The sequence below is a fragment of the Canis lupus genome, chromosome 31 (genome assembly GCF_011100685.1).
Source record: "Canis lupus familiaris isolate Mischka breed German Shepherd chromosome 31, alternate assembly UU_Cfam_GSD_1.0, whole genome shotgun sequence".
NCBI classification, from domain to species: domain Eukaryota; kingdom Metazoa; phylum Chordata; class Mammalia; order Carnivora; family Canidae; genus Canis; species Canis lupus.
The window spans coordinates 31,653,172-31,678,457 of record NC_049252.1 but is presented as its reverse complement, the minus strand read 5'-3'; the positions used below and the strand labels follow the sequence as shown (position 1 = coordinate 31,678,457).

General features: G+C 43.3%; 1 protein-coding gene and 1 long non-coding RNA gene across 9 annotated transcripts in view; one reads left to right on the top strand and one right to left on the bottom strand.

Annotated features, from left to right (window-relative positions):
- The window catches only part of HLCS (holocarboxylase synthetase), a 226,248-nt gene that overhangs the window by 157,043 nt on the left and 43,919 nt on the right, over positions 1 to 25,286 (top strand). The window lies entirely within an intron of this gene.
- On the bottom strand, positions 1,987 to 21,463 carry LOC111093563. Of its 2 annotated transcripts, XR_005382359.1 has the most exons (6): positions 20,128 to 21,463; positions 13,706 to 14,853; positions 11,234 to 11,400; positions 7,169 to 7,246; positions 2,524 to 2,752; positions 1,987 to 2,177 (listed from the first exon to the last, which is right to left on the bottom strand). It is a non-coding gene; the product is annotated as an uncharacterized LOC111093563 (long non-coding RNA). The 2 variants fall into 2 exon arrangements; XR_005382360.1 differs by lacking the exon at positions 13,706 to 14,853 and having other exon boundaries at positions 20,128 to 21,459.

Below are 25,286 nucleotides of genomic sequence, written 5' to 3'. Positions count from 1 at the left end.
TATCATTAAAAACATGTAAATGTAAAATTATTCCAAAATAAAAAGTTTATTTAAAAAAAACAGAAAAATATCAGAGGCACCTGACTGGCTCAGTTGGGAGAGCTTACAGTTCTTGATTTCAGGGTCATGAGTTTGAGCCCCATGTTGGGTGTAGAGATTACTTAGATAAATAAAACTTATAAAAAAAAAAAGCCAGCATATCCAGGTCTGCTGGATATGCTTTGTTAAGTCCGCTTCACCCGTTAGATGAGGATTGACCCTTTATCACCACATAGTATGTATAAAACCGATCAACAGGACTGTAAATTACTTGTATATGGCGTGACAGTAGCTCATTGGTGGGCATGGGAAGATGAGGACAACTGGCTTTAGCTGTTCGCTCATCAGGGTGGCTGGCTGATGGTCCTGGTGCTTAGGCCAGGGACCCAGCACCCATGTGTCCATGTCTCCCCTTCCTCCCCATCCCTCTTCTCCCCATCCTCTTCCTCCCCGTGCCTTTCTTCGTGTTGGTCATGATTGTCATTGTAGGGAATCAATGTTCATGCTTCTTGCATCTACTTCCTACAGCCCAGACTTTGTATCTTAAACCTTATGTCAGCTTTAGGATAATCACTGACTGCCTTTGTACTGAAAAGTCAGCACTAAGCCTCCAGTCTATTCAGAGTACATTCCTGAAGGGTTTTTTTTTGTTTGTTGTTTTAAACAAATGCTTAGATATCATATAAGCCATTCACAAGGTGTTCAGGAGGTGACAATGTGAGCATCCGGGTTAGAGGAGTACAGAAAACTTGCTTTCATAGCGTCACATTGAGGTCATGCTAGAGCAAAACATGAAACACGACATTGAGGAGTAAGGTTCTGCATAGTTGGCAGAGGCCCAATCTCCCAGTCCGTATTTTTTGGTGAATGTGATGGTGATCATTTTAGCCTGTTAACCAAGTGAATGAATGAATGAATGCACACATGAGTGTCTAGAATTTGTCACCTCACTTTTTTTTTTACAAGTCTTCATGGCTGTGGTTTAACAAAACCAGAAATATGGACAGTTGTTTTCTCTTGTTATTTTTTTTAAACATTTTATTTATTTATTCATGAAACACACACACACACACACGGAGAGAGAGAGAGAAAGAGAGAGAGAGAGGCAGAGACACAGGCAGAGGGAGAAGCAGGCTCCCTAAAGGGAACCCGATGTGGGATTCCATCCCGGGACCCCAGGGTTTATGCCCTGAGCCAAAAGCAGACGCTCAACCACTGAGCCACCCAGGCTCCCCTCTCTTGTTCTTCTTAGTCCTCACGCACTCTTACTGTGTGCAAAAGGCAGATGCAAAGGAAGGCAAATCTGTGGAAGGAAATGTGTGTCCGGCGCACCCCTCCCTATGCCCACGTTCCCCAGGGTGCTAGAAGAACGTGGTAAAATAAACCTGCCAACACCCAGGTGGCCTGTGTCCCAGTTCACAACCTTTTATGCTGTAAAGTGATATACTGTGTGGATTATTTCCCCCTTTCTCATGGGGGGGACCATGCCTTCCCAAGTGCTACTTGGTTTATCTTCTTACCCACTTGCTGGAGCACCCTCACGTCCTGGGCACCGGGGCTGGCCCCAGTCCAGGACCGCCAGGTCACCTTCCAGCTGTGCACTCCTCATGCTAGGTTTTCTGGCGGAGGTTGCTCCTGCCCCCACTCCACTGGGCAGCCACCTGCAGACCTACTTCCAGTTCCTCGGGCTTTTCGACTGCCTCTCTCAGGGTAATCCAAAAGACAAAAGCTGCTCAGACCACGAAGTGGAAGACTGAGAGTAGCATCTAAGACCTGATGGGTGGCAGACATTTGGGGGGTAAGGGATTTAGTGTCGTTCCATCAAATCCTTCTGTTAGTCCATATTTTAATTTTCTACGATGCACAGGACTTTCCTTTATAGAGAAGTGGAAAGAGCTTGGATACTATTTTATCTTTTTAAAGATTTTATTTATTTATTCACGAGAGACACAGACAGAGGGAGAAGCAGGCTCCTTGCATGGGGAGCCGGATGTGGGACTTGATCCCAGGATCCCAGGATCACGACCTGAGTTTGGATTTTAGAGTCTGAAGGATCCCAGTTCAGTCTTTGTCAGGCACCCGCAAGCTGTGTGACCTTTCACATCTGACTTGCCCTCTCTGGGCTCCAGGTGCTTCATCTGTAACACAGAGATGCCAACGTCCTGATGTGGTATGAGGATTAGACACAATCGTTGGATGTATGAAGCACAGAAACACCGTGTACGCGGTCACATGTCCATCTCTGTTGTTCCCCACTCTTTGCCCCTGCTCCCCTATCCAGGTCACCCCCTCGTGTGTTTCACATCAAGGATGAACTTTTGCAGAACCTGAGCCATTTGAGTAGCTGTGACTGTCCTGAGCCCAGCAGCCAAGTCCAACTCCATCCATCCCTTCATTCATTCATTCATTCACTCAACAAATACCCCCTCCCGCCTCGAGGCGTGCCCCCCTCTTCTGCAGATTTGTCTCACAGAGCCTCCTCACCTGCTGCTCCCTGGCAGCTCCGTTGGGCCTCAAGTGTTGTGTTATTGGCATCTCTGATGTTAGAATCAGCACCGCGTGATAATTCATCGCCGCCTCATTCTTGAGGCTTGTCCAGCAGCCTTTCCCCACGCCTGTTGACAGGGACCAAGACCCAGCTCATCAAGATGTAATTTCCAGTCTCAGGGCTGCCACCGTCAGCTGTCTTCTAGAGGTAGTTACAGACTTCTGCCTGCAAGAAAAGCCAGATTCAATGTCTGTATAAACGCTCAGCCCCAACTCCGTCGTGATAAATGGCTAAATCATCTCTTAATTGAGTACAAGCAAAATACAATGGGAGAAAAAGAGACGTGTTCAAACACTGCAGTTTCTTCAAGGGAAATTGAATAAGTGCTCTTTCATGTCTGATTTTTTAAAAGTGGGTTTAATGACACTGTTGTGTGGCTAATGCTGTGGAAACACACAGCCTCCCCTGAGTGTAGGCACATAATAACGGTATTTAAGCCAGCTCGCGGCGAAGGGCCTTCCCTTGCCGTTTTATGTTGCATTTCTCGTGTGATGACTTGGACAACCTAATGTAAAAATATTTTGGCTGCAGGTGTCACAAGTGACACATCGGATCCTCTCTCCTCACTTTGTAGGGACAAAAGCGGTTTCTTTAAGACCTGCACTTTTAATGAACCGTCTTATTGTAGACACTCAGAATCTAATAGTGTGCCTTTTGGTGAAGTTGTTGAGAATTTTAATGCATTTTAGTTCTCATTCATCACGGCCTATGTGCCCCTAGCGGGATGGTCTTTAGAAATAGGATTAACTTCTAGAGGAATGCATTAGCCATGCCACAGAAGTAGGCAATGCGCTAACTAGTCTGATAGATTGCTCCAACCTTCAAATCCTTCTGGCCGCCCCCCTCCCCGACTTTTTTCCCTTTATTGACAGCTTCTCATTGAATGGCTAGAAGCATTAGTGTGTTTAGGAGTTAGATGTTTTGTATGATCCTAGGCTGATCTCATATTCCCTTTCTGAAATTAATTCGACACTGCTTTACATGTTAATCCGCAAAGGATTGATTTGGAGAAGGTCAGAGCAGTGCAGCCTCAGAAAATGGAAGAAAAGCCCCACTTAGAACAGCTCATTTCAGTTCCCAGACCTAAGCCTAGCTGCCTTTTCATTGTGGCACTTAGACAGCTGTAGGCGGCTTGGACACCTCGCAGAATACATCAAACAGTGGGGTTTGATGTGGGCTGTAGGATCGTTGGACTAATTAAGTTTAGCTTGGTTAACCAATTGCAGTTTGCAAATTGAACAATTGCACTTTGAAAGCTTCTGACACAATAGAACACAGAATCTTCTTTTTAGGCATAAACATTCCCAATAATGGAGTAGTACTTTTTGAAAGAAGCTTATACCAAATCCACACATTTTGGACGTCTCTAATGTAAAGTTCGTTTCATTGGTAACAAGACTGCAGTCTCCTTTTATTCAGGGAGCTGCATGATGTCAAAGACAAGAAGCCCCAGTGCAGTGGGTGGGGAAGGCAGTGCAGGAGCGGGGTGAGCGGGGATACCCCATGGGTGCAGAATAGGTGAGTGTTTGAGAATTAAGAGATTTAAATTCTTCTCCTTTTAAAAAAATTTTAAATCTTGAGCCATAGTCAAACAAATGTCGGAGAAGTGATCACAACTATGGCACAAGATAAGTAACGGTTCTTAGAAGATGAAAACGCAGTAAACCCAGAAAATCAAATTAAGGCGAATTCAGGGTCATTTGGTGAAAAGACTCAATTTTAGAGGGAAGGGTAGAGAAACCAATTAAGTCCAGACCGAACAAAGGCGCAAATGGTAAGACCAGAGCAACTCCAAATGTGAGTAAAAGGGAAAGTAACAGTGTTTATAATCTACCTTTATATTGGAAGATTCCACATGAGTAGCTTTTTTTCTATTTTGAAAATAATATGGCACATAACGTATCCTATTATCTAATGCTTAGTCATTCATTTTAATTTAATCTTAACCTTTATCAAATGCTTACGCTTTGCTCCGGAAAGTTCCTACAACAGCCATGGTGTATTACAGCCAAACAAGGTTGCTCTGAATGATTGCCAGGAAGGAGGAAAGCCAACTTTAATTTTTGCTAATGGAAGTCTTACTGGGATCTGAGCAGTGGCAACAGCTGACTACTGATCTGATCCGTTGCTTAAGTAATTAGTATCATTGTCAGGCTTTAAAAAAAGAAAAGGTTGCTAGTCACGAAAAAGGAAATATTACCACCTCGTTCTTTCATATCTGTGAGTATAAAGCAAAAAGCAGGAGCAGGGGTGCTTGGATTACTGGCAGCTGTGGCCTGCCCACCTCTGGCGACATCGTTGCCGTTCACGAGAATGCAGTCATGTTCTGACCCTCGTCTGGGGTCAGCTAAGGTCCTGGCACCTCAAGCCAATGCTAGGCCATCCCTTACATCAGTATAGCTCTTCCTCAACTTAGGATGGCGTCCCATTCCAATCAACTCTTCCCTTCCTTGATTTATAATGGAGTTATGTTCCATTAAACCCATCGTAGGTTGGAAATATTGGTAAGCCCAAAATGCATTTAAGACAACTAACCTACTGAACGTGATAACTTAGCTTCACCTCCCTGATACGTTAGAACACTTACATTAGCCTCCAGTTGGGCAAAACCACCTAACACCAAGCCAGTTTTTTTAATGAAGGGTTGACTAACTCATGTAATTTAGTGAAAACTGCTGAGTGTGAAAAATAGAACGGTTGTATGGGTGCAGAATGGTTGTAAGTGTAGGGGTCATTTGCCCTCGTGACTTTGTGACTGGGAGCTGTGGGTCCCTGCCCCTGCCCACCATCCCAAGGGAGTATCTATCCTACCATATAGCACTAGCTCGGGAAGAGATACACATTCAAAATCCGAAGTATGGTTCTTACTGAATGCACGTTGCTTTTGCACCATCGTAAAGTGGAGCCATCACTAACACAGTCTTTAGAGCAAGGAGCTTTGGAAAGTATTTCTTGGTGCCCTTATTTGTGGGCATGGCAATGATAAGACAAGTTTGTGTCTCTCGCCTTCTTTTTGTCTTGGGACATAATCTCCTACATGCTAGTGAAAGAGCTCTCCATCATCTGGAAAAAAGTAATTTCCGTGTCCGAAATGTTAGGAGGGTCATCTATTGGTTCTGGAATGATGAATTCTAATGAGTGGAAAAATAGGATTTTATGATAAAATGAATGTATGTGCATACAATTAGGATTTATTGGACCAGGAGTCTGTGGGCACCAACCAGAGCTCTGTATCTCTACTTCCCAAAATAAATATTTGTGATTGGGTTAGTATCTCTAGCAACACCCTTCAGGGGCCGCATCGACTTACATATAAACTCTGTGTCCTTGGACCTAGCTAGAGACTTGGCTTTGGGACTAGAGAAGCTCAGTAAGAGAAGGGAATCTGAGGTGACTAGTCTATGGTTTACCCAAGTTCCCAGTGGCTTTTTAAATTTTTTCCTGAGCCAGAGACATCAAGGACACTGTAAGAATCTCATGTGTCTATGTCCCTGGTTATAGATGTCCACCCCAGGCCCATATGATAAGCTGCCGAAAAATTGGAAAATTTTTCTCCAAATAACTTTTGGAAAGTGGCATGTATGCACATATTGGTGTGTACATGCTCTTGCCTCCCTGCACATTCTCACAGTCCTGGTACACCTGATTTTCCATATTCTCCATTTATTGCCTCCAAACCAGCAGCAGCCCTGCTCCCTCGCCCCCAAGAAACCAAATAAATATAAACACTTTTGAACAGTGTCCAAATCTGCAAAAAGTGCTAGTGTGGAAAAAATGCTCACCTTTGCCTACTCACACTTTGAGAAATTTACACATTGGGGTGTTTTTCCTGGTTAAGACCTAAAGGGAATTTAGAGACTGTCTGCCTCTTTTCTGTCCACTGTCTGTGTGCACTGAGTCTGCATGTATATGTGGCCACAGCCCTGGGGAGCCAGAGCCTGGGGCCCTTCAGTCCTTGCCTCCTGAGAGCTCATGTGGGCGTAGAATCATCCGGAATAGAGACCCAAGCCAGACTCATTGCCGCCAGTGACAAGATGGAACACCATGTTCCGTGGAGAGCCGGGCCTCTCCTGTCTTCCGGGAGGTGGAAGAGAAATAGGAGGTGGTAACTGCAGCAAGTATGTGCTGGACGAGATTTGGACAGCTTTCGTGACAGCTCTCAAAAGGCTGCCCCCAAGGGCCATGCTGTGGCCAAAGCCTGGGGTCTCAAGTTGGTTTTTAAGAGCACCAATTTGATGGATTCTGCACAACTTACACCCTGTGTTTACTGGGTTGTTAAACGTGACAAGGCTTTTGTGCTAGATTCTTAAATAATGCTGCTTTGATTCTCAACAATAATACAAAAACCATGCATGTCTGAGATTCTTTGATGCTTGTGTTTTTCTTTCTCTGTCTCTCTCTCTCTTTTTTTTTTTTTTGGCTTAGAACCTGTTTCTTAGTATGTATGATGATAGTGATTATTTCTCACACAGAGGAATTAGAAGAAAATTCACAAGAGATCAGATCTTTGTATTTAACCTTAACTGCCTGAAAAACTTCTTGAATTGCTGCCCTCTTTCCCCCTCCTCACCAGCTGCTTACCGGCACCCTTTGGATGTCCCCCATCTTGTCTAGCAGAGCTTCAGAGAGCTTTCCACCACGAGCATCAACCAGCATCACCTGAGAAAAGATGAAAACCGGGGACCCCTGGCCCTAGCAGGTCAGAGCCCACAGGTTAAATTCCTAAGATCCCTGGGTGATTGGTGCACATGTTAAAGTTTGAGCAGCACCATGTGGAAATTCTACTAAAGACTTTATTTTCTCTTTATGTGTCTTTTCCCTTTCCTCACCTCTAACTTCTTCTCACACCTCCTAGCTGCCTTTCTCTGCTTCCTGGGCTTTCAGGAAGAGGTAGTGGTGTTCATTTCTCTTCCTTAGTATTATGAATGTTCTGCATAGGTTTGCCAGAGAAAATAGTCTTTTTTGACATACTTAAGCTACTACATTATCTGTCATTTGTCATCTAAAATTCACCTTTTAGTGCTCGCTTTGGCAGCACATATACTAAAATTCACCTTTTAGCTGGGCATTCTGTATTTTGATTTGCAAAACCTGGCAACCCTCAAGATCCAAGCTCTAGTCCACATGGCTAGAAAACAAAATGATCTCCTCTTTGGGAAAAAGTGATGGTATATAAGGCACGTACGCAGTTTCCAAGGGGAAAGCCTAGAGAGTCATCCATTCACATCCTGCCTTTGGCCTGGCTCTTACTTTGAAAAGGATGGGATTTGGGGTTTGGAACGAGATGTCAGTGGCTCGTTGCCTCTGTCCGAGTTTATAGGTGTTTTGAGGGTGGGGTGGGGGTGAGGACAGAAGACATCAAGAGAAAGCTATATCTATTCTTTTTGAGCCTTTAGAGACTCCAATAAATTAAGCCATACTCTGGAAAAACCCATACTGATCTAGAATTGGGGGCACATTTTTCCACCAGGTGGCTTTAGGTAAGGGAACTAGTGGAGTTGAACCACAAAATTTAGAAGCGAAAATGCCCTCCATGTGAGTATTTTCATTTATACAGGGTTCGAGTTTGGGCTTATTATGTCAGATTTAACTATTAAGTTTTCTTGTTTGATGGGGAACCTGAAGCTCTCATTTATTCACCTCATTAGGTGTAAGTATTGCAGGTGTTTCTAAAACAGCTCGTGACCTAATATTTCTTATTGTTAGGTACTTCCAGATGATGGAGTTTGACTCAAATGCCCCAAAGCAATGAAACTCAGATTTAGGGTTTCAACATTTGCCATGACTCTTTGCTTTTTATGCCACTTAATAAGTTGTACATACATATTCTAAGGGAAATTATGAGCTGCCTTATTCATTACACATTTTTCCAACTTGTAATTGTGTTGGCATCAAATGTTGGCAAGATTTGAAAGAAATTGACATATTACTTGATCATTGTAAATCTCCCAGTGCTTTTAACTGAAAATGGCATTAGAGCCATTTTCTTAAAATTTTGCTTTTTTACATTATCCCTCTTCAGGAAATATGCAGTGTTAGTAGAATTCTTTCAGGACTCATTCGGAAAGCTCAATCTTTCGGAAAGCTCAATCTTTCAAGAATGAGTCTTCTTGCTATTGGCATACTGACCTGAAAAGCACCAATAAGAATGCGTTTGGACCTCAGACATGAATGAGAGTATTACAGGAAATTATGTGGTGGAAGAAATGGGAGCTTGAATATTAAAACACTGGTTGTTTGGCAGTGTGTTTGCGTTGCTTAGTATCATGAAGTAGGTTGTATGGGGGGAATGCTGACTAGATTTATAACCTGGTAAAGAGATATTCCTAGTTGCAGCAAAATTATCATGTTGTTTACATGTTTGCAAATACATGTGGCATAATACTGCCAGAAAACAGGAATTCAAGACTCCTTGTATATCTGATTTTTTTTTTTTTTTTTTTGGTATATGGTCTCTGGTTTACTTTTTTGTATATACTTTTTTAAAAAAATATTTATTTATTCTTGAGAGACACACAGAGAGAGGCAGAGACATAGGCAGCAGGAGAAGCAGGGCTCCCTCTGGGGAGCCTGATACAGGACTCGATCCCAGGATCACAACCCAAACCAAAGGCAGATGCTCAACTGCTGAGCCACCTAGGTGCCCCCCATATATACTTTCTTCTTTTAAACTCACTAAATTTGGCGACTAGTATTTGTTTGTTGAGGAAATAATTTTCTTAGCCATTTAAACAAACAACTGAAATCAAGATAACAAGATCTGCATTGGGGGGCCTATGAAGAAGCCTCACATAATAATTCTTTTTAAACTTATTTCAAAAATTAAAATTCTAAGACATAATTTGGTAGATTTCAGTATTAGGCAGTCATATCCTTCAACTAACAGTTGTTCTGAGGTCAAAGGATAAACTAGAGCATAAGTGACGTAAAGGATATCTAGCACTTTAAGATGTTAATTAACATACTCTATGTGTTATAAAAATTATAAATAATGTCATAGGAGGTTGATATTTTCCATTGGGAATCCATTATCTCCCAGTTTGATCAGACTCTAAGAAGGTCAGTGGGAGGAGACATTTACTAAGTAGATTTTAGAGGCAGAGTCAATTCCATAAAGCCTCAGTAGTTTTCACCTTAGCCTGGCTTTATCCTTATCCTTTGTAGGACCATTCCTTGTGTTCATGAGGCTAGAGTGTGTCCTACAATCTCCTACTGAAGCAGAATGATCCTGGTAGGGTGCAAGGAGCAGTCCAGTGTTCTAGGTGCCCCAGCCATTCCTAGAACAATAAAGAATCACAGAATTTCAGATGTGGAAAGGACTTACGAGCTCTTCCCCATCCCTCTGGACAGAGAGGGATGCCTCGCTGGCTCAGTCAGTGGAGCATGTGACTCTTGATCTTGAGGTTGTGAGTTTGAGCCCCACATTGTGAAGAAATTACTTTAAAAAAATCTTTAAAAAAAGAGAGGAGCTGGTTTGTGTCTCCATTTGTCAGGTCAACAGCCAGTCTGTACTAGATGCTATGGCTCTCAAGTCACATCCTGGGCCCTTTCTACTATCTCACGCTGTCTGGTGCTGCTGACCTTTTTCAGAGGTCAGGTTCAGTAGCAGGTTCAAAAGCAGGGATTTTGTGAAAGTTTAGAGATTAATTATGATCCACATATTTATATATTGGTGTCATAAGTGGGAAGAGATCTTTGTCAGTTATTTAATTTTTAAGCCACGTTTCTCTGAGGACCACTACTAGATGAATCTTATTTTCATACCTAGTTTCCTGAGGCAAACTATGTTGTCTCCCAATTTCTAGACTGTGAAGCTGAGATTCTAGTTCTTCTGCTACATTCACTATAGTGGCAGTGGGAAGGTTGCTCTGGCTTATTAACGATGTGGTGGTTGGGTCCTTCTTGAGACAGGGATCCACCCTACTGAAGGCAGAGGTTTCTGCTTCTCTGGCTCAACTGTTCTGTACTGGGTTACCTATTTTGAAGATCGGTTTCTAAAAATGAAGAGATGCATACTGTGCATGGTCTTGAAAGATAAGCAGATCACTACTAGCTTGAATTGTGTTACACTAGAATAATAAAATGTCTAAGGGCCTGGCAGTTATATCATTAAAGAGATGAAAGTGTGCTCTCTCTGGGTAGAATCCAATAAATCAGAGACTAGATGGTTGGCAGTTAAAAGTGTAAAAACTGGAAAATATTATGAATGATATTTAAAGGATAATTTATTAAAATGCACTATGGTTACATTGCATAGATGAAATGTATTATTTTTAGACAAGCTGTCTGAACCAGGATCTAATCTTTGCTGATAGCTATCAGGGGTAGTAGGTCAGCTGTGAGAAGAATATTCTGTTCATAGTTCCTCTGTGATTACATTTTTGTTTTTTGCATACATTTAACCAAAGTTATTAGTTTCAAGATTAAAATTTGTTCTGGTTATTTACTGCTACAGTTCAAACCATCCCAAACCTTAATGACTTATAACAACAACAATTTTATTATATCCAGTCATTTTTCTGGGTGAGAAATTTGGTCAAGGCTGAGCTGAGTTATTTGTCTCTATGCTGTGTTGGCTGAGCTCACATGGTGATAACTCACTGGTGGATGGGCTGGGCAGGAGGGAGGAAGATGGGCTTTACTTACACGACTGTCTCCTTGGTGGGAGGGCTGGAAGGCTGTGGTCTCGTAGTGGAACTCTTAGCCTCTTCAGAGTGACTGTCTCAAGGCTTTCAGACTTTTTACATGGCAGCTCAGGATTCCCAGAGAATGTTCCAGGAAACAGGCAGTGAGAGCTCTCAATCTCTTAAGGCCTGCATGAGAGATTGTTCTACTGTATTCTATTGGTCATTTACAGAACCCAACCATGTTCAAGGGGAAGGGACATAGACCCCCACCTTTCAATAGGCCTCAAGGAATCTGTGACCATTCTTAATCTGCAACAAACTCTTTAAATACTTTAAATGACAGAAGGAGTTGATGGAGGTCTTAAAGAGAGATCTGATTAAGGAAAGTCATAAAAATAAAGTAGTCTAAAGCTTCAGGAGTAAAATCTTTAGTCTTTGACCTCTCCTGATGCTTGCAATGACAATAATTCTTTAGGATATTACTGTCCTTGTTGATTCCTGGAATCAACCAAAGTTCCTGGGTAGCAAGTAGCCTCAGGAGCACATGAATGTCAATTTCTAGCTGAGTGTTATTTTGATATTTGAGCCAAATGCAATTTAGGAGCAGGCAGTGAGATGTTAATACTCTTGAGTTGGTTTCAGGTCTGTAATTGGAAGGTGACAAGACCAGAGTAAGCAATTGGGAAAAGCCAGAACTACTGTTATGTAGGCGTGGGGGTGGGATTTATACCTCATGCATGCATATATTGTTTTAGTAGTAGAGCTTTAAAGTTTTAAAAAACTGTATAAAATTAATAGTCATTTTTCAAATTGTGTTGACATTCTTAGGGACATATCATTTAAAGGGATCCTGTATTAAATGTTTTTGGATTTTGGAATTCTGTGTGGCTACCTCATAGGGCTGGGAGCCCAGTTGGAGATGACAGAGAGAAATGAAGATATAAGTTGACCCCTGTTGGGGTAAATGTGGAGAATGTCAGCGTTCCCTGTGTTTCCTTCCTTTTCTCTTTCTGGGTCCTTGGACTTTGCTCATTGTTGGCATCCCTGAATTCTATCTCATTAGAGTTCATTGTAATGGGTGTATTTGTTTCCCTAATAGATTGAGAGCAATTTGAAAATGCTGTATTTGGTTAATCTTTGTATTCCCTTCTGTTCCTAGGATAACATATAGTAATTGCTCAAAGAAAGTTGTGTAGGGATCCCTGTGTGGCACAGCGGTTTAGCGCCTGCCTTTGGCCCAGGGCGCGATCCTGGAGACCCGGGATCGAATCCCACGTCAGGCTCCCGGTGCATGGAGCCTGCTTCTCCCTCTGCCTGTGTCTCTGCCTCTCTCTCTCTCTGTGTGTGACTATCATAAATAAATAAAAATTAAAAAAAAAAGAATTAAAAAAAAAAAGAAAGTTGTGTAAAAAAAAAAAAGTTGTGTAAGTGAATGAACATTGAGTTTAGTTAAGGAAACTTGGATCAGTTTTGTTCCTACACTGTAAGACAAATGTGTATTCTTTTCAAAGCCTTCCTTGACTTGGTAAGGGGAGCCGGTGATTTGTTGCCAAGCCCCAGGTAACAAATGCCATACTGAGTGGATACTGATATGTGTGTGTGTATGTGTGTATATACTATGGTTTGAAGGAAATATACCTTTTTAGTTCTTAAATAGCCCATTTCAAAAGAAGAGGCTTGATCCTTCCATGAGTAGTTAGGGTCCATGTCCCCTCTCTTTGAATTTGGGTGGGCTCTGTGACTGCTTCAACCAATAGAATGGTAGAAGTGACAGTTCATTTCTGGGCCCAGGCCTTAAGAAATGGTGGCTTCCACCTACTGTCTTTTGGGACACTTGCTCTTGAGTCCAATCATCATGCTGAGAGGAAGCCTGTATGGGTCTGTGGAGAACTGAGTTCCTAGCCCAGCTTTAGCTGAACTCCAAGCTAGTGCCAACCTGTTAGCCATGTGCCTGTGCCATTTTGGAAATAGATCTTCTGTGTTCACTGGAGCTGTGCCAGCTGACACAACTGCTTACGTCTGCCCCAAATACAGATTTGTGAGTAAAATAAATGATGGAGTTACTGAAACTACTAACATTTGAAGTGGTTTGTTAAGGAGCACTAGATTACTGGAACTAAAACCTATACGAGCATCACAGTTATCTGAAGTACTTGTGGGGACCAAGGAGGGCATGGGTGATCGAGATTCACTTACTTGTTCACTAAACAATGACTCTGCACCTAATATGTGGACCTGGAGCTGTACTGTATCCTGGCAGTGGCTAGAGGCTATCAGTCAACTATTTTCTCTTGAAGGAGATCTGCTGTCTTCTCCCCGTGGCCTCCATAGTACTCCTTTTCTTCCCCTGTCCCTTAGATGTTTGCACTCTCGAACACTCTACTTGACTGACTCATCATCCTGCTTATTCCATTGGTTTGTAACAGCCTATTTTCTCTCTCTGACTCAACTGTAGTTCCACAAAGGCTGGGGTATACCCTCGGTTGCTTACCTCAGCATCTGGCATATTGTAGATCAATACATGAATATTGTGAACATGTGAATTACTAGCACTGAGACTTCACTTTTGCCGGGTGATCCCAATCAACCTTATTCTCACAGGTGCTGTATTTTATTTTCCCAAAGTCATAGGTCAGCAAGTTATGGACACTGGAGGGACAGGTATTACGTACAAGCCATTCTTCTCCAAGTCACTTCTGGAGTCGAAAGAGGAAATGGTGGGCTTCTCACCATTCTCGATGCCATTTCAAGATTGACTCCAAAAATCACCTTAGTCTGGATTTTATTCCCGATGTAGAGTCAGAACCAGCCAAAAGAGTGGACTAGAATTGTGCATTGCACTTGTTTGACATATTTCTTTTATCTCTTTTTTAAAAAATGACATCAAGGTTTTGGAGAGACCAGAGCAGTTATCTTAACAAATACCCCACATTCTGGATTTGGCTGTGGCCTTGTGGTGACATTTGTGTTCCTCTAGCTCCTCAGTTTCTTGTAAACTAGAAGTTAGGTATAAAAATTTGATTTGATTCAGGTTAAATATTTTGGGAAGGCAAACTTTCTAGGTGATACTGTGTATTTCGTATTGTGTCACATATTGTACCTTTCTTATTGATTGGATCACTTGGTGAGAAGCTCCACTACCTGTTCTCTCTACAGTTATGGTCTCTTTCAGTGAGTAATCCATGGAGCATCCCTTTGGCACACCAGGCAATATTCTGTTCACCTACAACCTTGGCGATCCTTTGCTTGAATCAGTTCTCTAAGGTTTGCAAAATGGGAATTTTTCTTGTCTTTTTTTCCTTCTTCATTTATTAACTGATATTATTTTGTACGGAATCATTTTCAGAGTAGGAAGTTAGATGATGTACTAGTCACTCTAGGGGCAGCAAATGAGGGATGTACTTATCTTTTGTTCTTTGTCTTGGCTGTCTCTCAGCTTGTGCTCTGGACTTGTGAATTATTATTTTATAATCCATCATGCTTCTTACTCTCTACAGAGTTGGTTTGGATTTGGCCAATTTGGTTCTTGTTAGAGGCAAATGATACTTAGAAATGGAGATCTTTAACTTCTCTTTCTGAGAATGATGGACCAAGAGCTGACTAGACTCCTCTCCCTCCTCCTGAAAATAATCCTGCAAACTGAGCATAACACACAAAGTTATCCTAAGTCACTGAAGAATGAACAGAAGCAGGCAGGCTCTGGTGAGACTCTGTCCTTGTAAAGGGAAAAACTAGAGCCATCCAGAGTAACCTCAGGCCAAGTGCTAGCAGTGCAGTGAGGGAAGAGCACCAGAAGGGAAGGGTTCAGAGAGGGCATCCTCCAAATTCTGTCTGTGCACATCTTCAGCTGTTGAACCATGCATGCGTGGACTAGACTAAAAGAACCTCAGGTAGTGATAGAAGATCAGAACTAAGACTGAATTTGCTGCCCAGAGGAAGAGTTTGCATTCTGGTTCAGCCAAGGTAGTTGCCAACCAGAACAAAAGAAATAACATTCGGGGCGCCTGGATGGCTCAGTCAGTTAAGCGTTTGACTCTTGATCTCAGCTTAGGTCTGGATCTCAGGGTTGTAAGTTCAAGCCCCACACTGGGCTTCACACTGGGCTCCACACTGGGGATGGAAGCTGCTTAAAAAAAAAAAAAAAAGTGAAGGGAAAATCAGGACATTTTTAGATAAAGAAAATGATAAGGATTCATCCCTAGCCAACCTGAATTTCAAGAAATGGTAGAGGAAACTTCTTGAAGCTGGAGGGAAATGAAATGACATTAGATGGGAACTGGGACTCTTGAGGAATAACGAAGAATACCGAAAATGGTCAATTTTTGGGTAAATACAAAATACCATTTTTTTCCTCGTGTTTTTTTCTCTCAATTTCTTTGTCAATCATGTAACTATTAAAAGCAAAAATTATAACTGTCTTGTGGGGCTTGTAACATTTGCAGATATGGTAGCTATAACAATCATAAGGGTAGGCAAGCACCTCTATTGTTGAGAGATTTCTGTATTTTACAGGAAGTGGTACAATATTGACTATAAGTGGGCTATGAAAAGTTACGATGTATATGGTAATCCCTGGTGCAGCCATTTAAAAATGCAAAGAAATATAGCTAAAAAGCCAATATGAGAATTGAAATGGATATTCAAATAATTTTTGCTAAAGGCAGGAAATGAGAAACAGGAACAAAGTTTTTACTTATTTTGTGACCCATTAAATGAGTAAAAGGAAATCGTTTTTAAAATTAGGTTATAAGAATATGATGGTAGCCATTTAAAATTGAATTTTTCAAGGTACACTTTTTAAAGACATTTATTTTGCCCTGGTTCTTTTCATTTCTTTTTCCTTTTTAAAAGTAGGCTCCATGCCCAATGCGGGGCTTGAGCTCACAACCCTGAGATCAAGACTCTCATGCTTTACTGACTGAGTCAGCCAGGCGCCCTGAAGAACATTTATTAATAAGAGTAAAATGCTCCTGATGTTGTGCAAAGTGAAAAAAGGATAGTCAGCCTCTGTAGTATAACAATTAAAAAAAAAATTCATACACCCGCAAAGTATAGAAGAAAAAGTTTAAGGAAATATACCAAAATGCTTTTTGGTAGTAGAATCCTAGGTGACTCAATGTCCCAGCCTTAGTTTGCTACATTCTTCTAAATTTTCTGTAATGAGCATAGATTATCACAAAGTTTTTTAGTTATTACTAGCACATAGTTATATATTAACACTTGGCTTTTCTACATTCTCTATTATGATACTTTACTAAGTTAATTTTTATTCTAATAGCTTTACACTAATTCCTTTAGATTTTCTGAGCATATGGTTGTGTGATGGACATACAACCATTCAGTCATGAGACCTCTTCGGGTCTGATGCTTATCTTAATGCAACAGAGAATCCCGAGGAGCTAATCAGCACCATTCATTCACACTAATTGGTGGATCCCAGGAGGTGGGGAATTACATGTCCTGGGTACATCCCTGCTTCCTCATCTGTGGAATAGGCTCCTTGTAAGGATTAAATGTGATGATGGATGCAAAGTCCTGACTCAGTACACAGCCATCATTTGCTCTTGACAAATGTTGGTGCTTATTACTATGAGGCTGTATCTCTTGCATATACTTTCTGGAAGGGTGCAGAGCTGAGCTCTGGGAAGCAACTACACCATTCTGTGGGCAGGTCACATGACAGGAGGAGCCACGAACAGTCAGTCCTCAGGGGTGCCAGCTCTGGGCAGCCACACCTAAAAAATGACATCAGGCTGGCATGTATGTTATGTTTCCTGATATTTAAAACTCCACGTCTTGGGTGAAGATGTTCTTGCTTATGTGAGAAAGGATGTTGAATGTGAAGATGATGGGTAGCCCACTTAGAGTCTGAGGAGGCACACTGTGGAAGAGTCCATCTCTAGATTTATTCAAGAAGGAAAGAATGAAGTATCTCTCTGGTAAGCCACCTTTGAGATGGACCCGGTGATGTCTGCCCTGGGGTATGCATGTTCCTCTGTAAGCCTCCCCCCCACCCCCTTGAGAGTGGGATGGACCTAACGACTCACTTCTAACATAGAATATAGCAAAAGTAATGGGATGTCAGTTCTTTTTTTTTTCTTAAGATTTTATTTATTCATTCATGAGGGATATAGAGATTGGCAGAAACACAGGCAGAGGGAGAAGCAGGCTTCCTATGGGGAGCCCGATGCGGAACTTAATGCGGGATCACGACCTGAACCAAAAGCAACCACTGAGATACCCAGATGCCCCAGGATGTCACTTCTGAGAGTAGGTTATGAAAAGGATTGTGACTTCTGTCTTGCTGGCCTTCTTTCACTCCCTCTTTTTGGAGCCATTGCTCTGGGAGAAACAAGCTGATGTGCAGTGAGTCACCTTGCGATGAGGCCCACATGGCTAGAAACTGATGTGCATCCCATGAGAAGCTGAGGCCTGTATGTAACTAAACTCGAATGTGGACCCTATCCCGGTCAAGCCTTGAGGTGACCACAGCCCCAGCTGATACCTTCCTTGCAGCCTGTGGGAGATACTGAACCAGAAGCACCCAGCTGAGCAACTCTCAGATTCCTGACTCTCTGAAAGTAGGGATAATAAATGTGTCTTAAGCTACTGGATTTGGGGTATATTTGTTACACAGCAGTCGGTAACTAATACACTCTCTAAAGGAAAGAGGTGTCTTCCTTGATTTCCTCCACCTCATTCCATCCCCTCTGCCTTGATCCCTGGGGGGAACTGTGGCAGTTTCTCTTTGGCATCCTTTTATTTTTTAAAATTTGACATCAAGGCATCAGATGCCATTCCCGCCCATTCCTTCATCTTGTCATCCTGCTTCCTGCTTTTTTTGCTGTGTTAACAAAAAACCCAAATTGACTAGTGTTGTCATTTCATCTGTTGCTTGGGTGATCTCCTCTGTTCCTTTAAAAAGTCACAGGAGGATGTAGCTTCAGTGCGATCTAGAGGTCAGGGCAGTTCTTCACAACCTGCTCTTGTCCTTTTGTCATATCTTGAGGAGGATGTCACACACAGGACCACACTCAGCATTAGTCACCATGGGCCAGTGCATTGGGACCATGGTGACCATGCATGGTCCCCAGTGCCCTCGCTCCAAGCCCTCCCCATCACCACCCATTGACTTACTGAGATAAAAGGGGGGAGAGTCCTCTGACCTACGGGGCACTAAATGGAGTGAGTGGCTGGACCTCTGGATTCTTGTCCCATCTCCCCTGCGGCTTGGCTGTGTGACCCAGAACGCATCTTTCCATCGAGTTTCTCTATCTGGAAGGCCTGGGCAATCATGGCCACCCTTCCCCTCTTCTGAAACAGAGCGTTAGGGAGAGATGTCCTCTATAAGTGATGGGAAATGAGGGCTTAATATTTTAAACCTGAGCGCAGTGGTTGTACAATTTGCAAACTGTAATAAAAGCCACCGTTGTCCCTAGACCCGTGAAGAGTGCTGGGGAAAAAATAGCACATCTCACCCAACAAAAATGCTTGCCAATTGAAAATTAGTTTCTCATACATTGCCTCTTTATTCTTTTTGCTCATACTTAATAAGAGGACATTTGGTGATGGACTTCTCAATGCTGTCCCTGTGGCCATCAGCCTGTTCACACCATCCCTGGCTGCATTAAGTATCCCCAGTGCACAGAATTAAGTCACTGTAAAAGTATACTCTGGATTTTACCGAGAGGTCACGGAGAGCCCTTCTTGCCTTGGCAGTCAGCAGCATTCTTATTACACTTCATTTATCTATTTGGGAGGACTCAGGAGGACCAGCTGGGCCCCTGTCTGCACTCATCAGGAGTTAATTTCTGAGCGAGGTGCTGTGGTCATGAACAAGTGCAGAAGGTACCCCGGTGGTCCTGCCAGACGAGAGGGGCCCTTAATTAGTAGCAGTGTTCAATCAGGCTGCTTAACCCGCCACGGAGCTGAGGTGGTCATGTCCTCCCCGCCGCCCTCCCATAAACACGGAGCCACCGGCGGGCTTGGGTGGCCGTGTGGCCCAGGATGCGGAGGACGGTGCAGATCTGAGCCCGCCACACAGTCAGGTGCTACCGGAACCTTGCCTTTATTGTCGACAGAGGAGGGAGGGTTAACCATGAGGGTTTTTTTTATTTCCTCCTTTAAAATTTGGAAGCATCTTTTCATCTTCACCAGCTTCCTATTCCTGAGCTGGACATCACACTCGCTTTGTTTCTTTGCTATTAAAAGCGATCTCGTGTCGTCCTGTTTCTGGCATGGCTTAGTGTGTATTGAGCCAGCTTGTTTGGGTGCAAAGTCAACACAACCCTCACCGGTTTTAAAACCCTGTTCCTGGGGGCACCTGGGTGGCTCAGCAGTTGAGCATCTGCCTTTGGCTCAGGTCGTGACCCTGGGGTCCTGAGATCGAGTCCCGCATTGGGCTTCCCGTGCTTCTCCCTCTGCCTGTGTCTCTGCCTCTCTCTCTGGGTCTCTCATGAATAAATAAATAAATAATTAAAAAAAAATAAAACCATAGTGCGTTCCACCGCAAAATAGAGATGATGGTCCCTGCCCTGACTACCTGGAAGGAAACAGTATGTAAACTCCCAAATATCATATAACTCTGAGGTGAAATTATTGAATGCCGGGGTTGGGTTGCTTCTAGTTGACTCCTCAGTAGAGCTGAGGGAGGTGTTTATTTTAATGATCACCTAAAGAACATCAGAACCTCGGGTTCCTGCCAGGTGTCTGATATTTTATTAGAGATGCTATGCAATATTGCAACATTCAATAAATAAAAAAATAAATCCAACTGCTCCCTCTAATTCTGGCCAAGTGCCTCTCGGGCCTGTTGAGGACCACGGTGGACAGAGGGATCAGAGTGTAGGAAGAGGGTGGGTGAGAGTTTCTTAGCTCAGTGGGACATCTTGCTTCATCATGAGACCCACTTACCTGGGGAAGCTGAAGGTGGGCTGGGTCCTTTTGTCAGCTCCTGGCCCAGGGTAGGAGGTTTGGGGACCGTCCACTGTTGAGTCCCTGGGCAGGTTCCACTGGATACCTCTGATCAAGCACCCGGCATCTTCTCCAACCCAGTTGAATTACTGGATTTACTGACCACAGGTGCTTGACGTTCTTTCTGGCGATGCCCACAGAACAAAAGTCGAGGCCCACCCCACGCCCCTGACTCAGAGTGTGATGGGGGGTTTGATTGTGTGGCAGTCACGGCACCTGCGGGGAACACTGAGCCAGTGGCCTCTTGAGAGGCCAGTTGCACCTCGGCCATGGGAAGAATCAAACACAGAACCGGAAAGGGTTGATAGAACACATTCATTTTAGGTATTTACACTTAGCATTTACGCTTAGCACGTTAAAGTTTACTGTGAATTTTAGGCTTCGTTCTTTTCTTCCCTGGCAGCTCGGAGAGTGCTGTGTCTTGGTGTAATGAAGCATTATGTTGGTATAGCAGAAAGGAAACTGCCCTCCTACAGGAATTCGGTCTCACTAGAAGCTTATGGTCTGGTGCGGGGCCCGCCTGGGAATGGATGTGTGTGTACATGTGCGCGCAGGCGTTTCTCCTGGTGGGGAAGTTGAGACCAAATTGCCCATTACATTGCCTGATTTTACCTGACGGTTTCCTGAAAGGGATGTCGGATAGCAAATCCATTCCTGTTCGCAGGCCTTTTTTTTTTTTTTTTTTTAAACTTACAGCTTTTGGTTTTTTTCTATTTTTGCCTTGGAAACATGGAAATGATTCGTGGAGAATTATTTTGATGGAGGGGGGGAAAAAAGACTCGAAATCGAGGAGTAAATCAGTCACCGGGTAGTTCTTGCAGCCAAAACCATTCAGAGCCAAAAGCTGCCGCCACATCCGGAACCTTCTCTGGGCCTCGTGGGCATAAACTGGAACCTTGGCAAGAAAGTTTGGGACACAGGGTCGTCCTGTGCCAGGGTTTCTGGAATCCAGATTTGATACTGCACATTCCTCCTTGTTTTGAAAGGAGAAAGTCATTCCTTTAAATGTTAGGTAACTCTGTTTCATCCCGAACATGGAAATATTGATGCTGGACAGAGAACATGCAGAGGAAGCTGTGGAAAGTACATCTGCCCCGTCCTGGCCAACGAGTGCGGACTCGTTCTCTAGGCCTGGGCTCCAAACCTCCTCCCATCAGGAAGGGGCATCTTGTTGATGGAGGAATAGCCACTCCTATGATCGGCTTGGATTGCCTCGGGCTTCCCAGCCGTGTGTTCTGTCCTGTGTCCAAGCACCAGTCATCTCCTTGTCACCATGACAATGATTGTGACGCCTGATATTCCCTTTCAGTTAAAGGCATAGGACTGGGAACTGGACTCCAATTCTACAGAGTTCTCTTTCACATCATTAATTTTCTTTCTTTTTTTTTTAAGACTTTACTTATTTATTAGAGAGAGACACAAATAGTGACAGATAGTGAGAGAATGCACAAACTGGGAGGAGAGGGAGAAGCAGACTCCCCAGTGAGCAGGGAGCCCGATGCGGGGCTCGATCCCAGGACTCTGGGATCATGACCTGAGTCAAATGCAGATGCTTAACCCACTGAGCCACCCAGGTACCCCTCACATCATTAACTTTTCAACTGAATCCTACTGTTCTACATTTGTGCCTATATCTCCGACTTTCAGAATAAGAATCAGGTCGCATTTTGGGATTGTTGCCATAATGATTCTTATTTTGTTTTTGAGACACTCCCCGAGACGGTTGACATACAACTGCTTACTGGTGAAAGGCATCCTGACTGTTCTGTTGACTTCACCCATGTGGATTGTTTTATGGGATTACACCGAGAGTGGAAAGACGGCTCTAGGTCTATGGTCTGTAGTCTGTTCTATCACAGAAACTCCGTTAGTCCAGCATTCTTGACGTTCTGTATGCTGAGCACAGTGGTGAGGGCTTGAAATCTAGATCCGGGTGGTGGGGACATATGTCTTCACCACGTCACTCATCTGCTTGGATGCTAAATGACTTCTGCAAGCCTTAGAGTTTCTCCTGTAAAGTGGCAACGATTGCAGCAGCTTTGCAGCTTTTTCTACTGATAAGTAAATAAGATGTAACTAGAAAGTGCCATGTAAACGTTTGTAAACTACAAGGCAAATGTCTCGTATACGTAGAGAATGTTTGTGGGAGAGACACTATTACGTGATTCCCGACTCTGCTTCATGTTCCTCCCTCCTGGGCACACAGCCACCCTCTCACCTGGGCTGGTCTTGCGTGGATGGCCAACAGGCCGGATGGTCACGAAGCATGCATCTTCCAGGCCTGGCCTGTTAGATGCTTCCCACCCCCTTCCTTCCCCTTCTATTGTGATTTTGGAGGTCATGCAGGAAAATGGCAGTGTTACAGGTTGGAAGAGGCCCATCCCTGAGTCACCACTTGGAGGAGAGCTGTCTAACTAGCCTTGGACCTGGGCCATTGCCCTTAGGGCTGTTTTCACCCAGTGTTAGCCCTGAATAATCACAATTTTGGAAAAGAATATTATTTGCCACTGTTGGCATATAAAATACTTGTTTTTTTAAAAATTATTATTTTATTTTATTATTTTTTAAATATTTTTTATTTATTCATGACAGACACAGAGAAAGAGAGAGAGGCAGAGACACAGGCAGAGGGAGAAGCAGGCTCCATGCAGGGAGCCTGATGTGGGACTCGATCCCGGGTCTCCAGGATCATACTCTGGGCCGAAGGCAGTGCCAAACCGCTGGGCCATTGGGGCTTCCCTTTTACTTTTTTTTTTTTAGAGAGAGAGAGAGTGCATGGGAGCAGGAGTGGGAGGGAAGGGCTGGGGGGTGGAGAGAGAATCTGAAGCAGGCTCCACACTGGGTGTGGAGCTCAATGTGAGGCTCAGGTCACGACCCTGAAATCATGACCTGAGCTGAAATCAAGTCAGGAGCTTAACCGGTTGAGTCACCCAGGTACCCCAAGTACTTGTATGTTTATATATACACCATAAATATAATGTACATTTAAGGGTATTTTTTAATCACATTATATATCATATTGTTGCTAAGAGTATAAATGAAAATCAGCCTATTTGGAGTTTTTATAAATAAAACATAATTGTTCGCAATGAACGGGATCCATAATTTAAGATTCACTAAATTTTTGTACATATCTTGACCAAAAGAGAAGTTAATAAACTCACTGGGAGGTGAATTCCTACTGGAAACATTCAAATCCTAAAGAAAGATAAACGGTCACTGATGAAGCACTTATATGCCAGACATACGGTGCTAAGGACTTACAGACACAGTAGGAATGTTCCTGAAGCAAGACATTTGCTTTTTCTTTCAAAATTGCTTCATACTTGTTGACACTGGAGTATGAGACAAAAGCATATTTACTCCTCTTCTAGATTGTCATGTTCCCTGCCCCCTTGTTATAAATATGTGAGACCCATGAATTAAGCCAAGGAGCTAATTATATATGAGAACCTGATTTCTAAAATGTCATAGGACCAGCAACTACGAAAGTCCATTTCTGGTAGACCGTTGTAGGTTGAAAACTTAAATGTGTCTCTATTGTGTGTCTCTGGGTTTATTTTGGCTAGTGTTAGTAACAAGGATAATTATTCAGGGGGCACTTATGGCTTACCAGCGATTTCACCAGTCTGTTCTTTAATTTTCCTATGTAACTATGTCCAACCAAATATGGTTTCCTGCATGTTCATCCATCTGCTGTAAGCCTCCAAGCACGATAGCCACAATAATTTCCGTGGAGGCACATGCTGCCATTGGTGATATGGCCCCAGCAGCCACAAATGCTTACTAATGAATTGACCTTAGGTTCGTAACATTACCTCTCTCCTTCAATACCACTTTCAACCCCCAAAACTAAGGGGACAGAATTCACACCCCAGGGTAAAGACTTGAAGCCAACTCTAAACTTACTAGCAGGTTCTGTAACAACTGGGCTCATGTTCGGAAGTTGTAGGAGTTAGGTTGTGTTAAGAAGACAAATGATGGAAATGGTCTTCTGCTTGAGGTGAAGGAAACACTGGGAGGACAAGCCTCTTCGAGTTCAGAGGAGTTCATCTTCTTGATGAAGAGCCAGTAGTCCGGGAAACCCCACAGCGGGGTCACCCAGACCAGCATTGGTCTGGTTTCCTTATCATTCAGGAATCCTACTACCTTCTGGCCTGTTTCCTCACCAGTAAAATGGAGTTAATGATAGTACTACCTGCTAAGATTTTTGAATCGTGTATGAAATGCTGAGAATGGGACCCACGGGGATGGAGGGCTTGGCTCCTCTTGTCATTGTCATTGCTCAACATATCTGTTCACGTGTAATGTCCATGTTCATTTTATTTGGGAAGCCTGATTACAGATTCTCTGTGTCTCAGCTGGTTATACAAATTGTTTTTGCATGTGTCTCCTTGCTCACCGGGTATTTATGGAGTACCTGCTGTATGCTGAACAGTGTGGCAGCTGTATCCCAAGCATGTCCGCGTCTGTGTTATTATCTGTTTTCAGTAGAAAGGGCTCTGTGGCACTGACCTCTGCACATCAGCACGGAGTCTGGCTAGTACGTGGAGGCTCTTCCCATCATCCTCTGATGATGCAGTGATAGGATCAAGCTGGCCTCAAACCTTATGGGCTCTTTTAGGCTTGAGATGAACAGTTCAGAAACTGCATGCATGCTCTGCAGCTGATGGTAAGCACGGTTAATAAATGTGGAAACGAATTCTGTGACACTCAGACACCCTTCTGTAGAAAGAAAGATGGCTAGATTTTCCTCATGAGGCCGTGCCTAGATGTTTACATGTTGCTGTTATTAGTTGTTCACGCATAACCCTGTGGTTTGGGCTTGTTACTGAAATGCCATTTTTTCAAATTGGAGAAGCGAGGCTTTGAAGACTGAAGTGACTTCCTGAGCCTGCAGGCTGCATCTGGGACTCGATTTGTTGGGTCCAAGTTTTCTGCTCCTTAGAAATCTAGTGGATCCAAATTATATAGAGCTACATTGGACCTTGCGGCATTGCTAGGGAGTGGAGTCTCACTGCTTACAGATCAGAGAGGTTGTGTACTTTCTTAGCACGAGCAGCTCCAAGTGTGATAAAAGGGCACGTGTGTGGGCATCC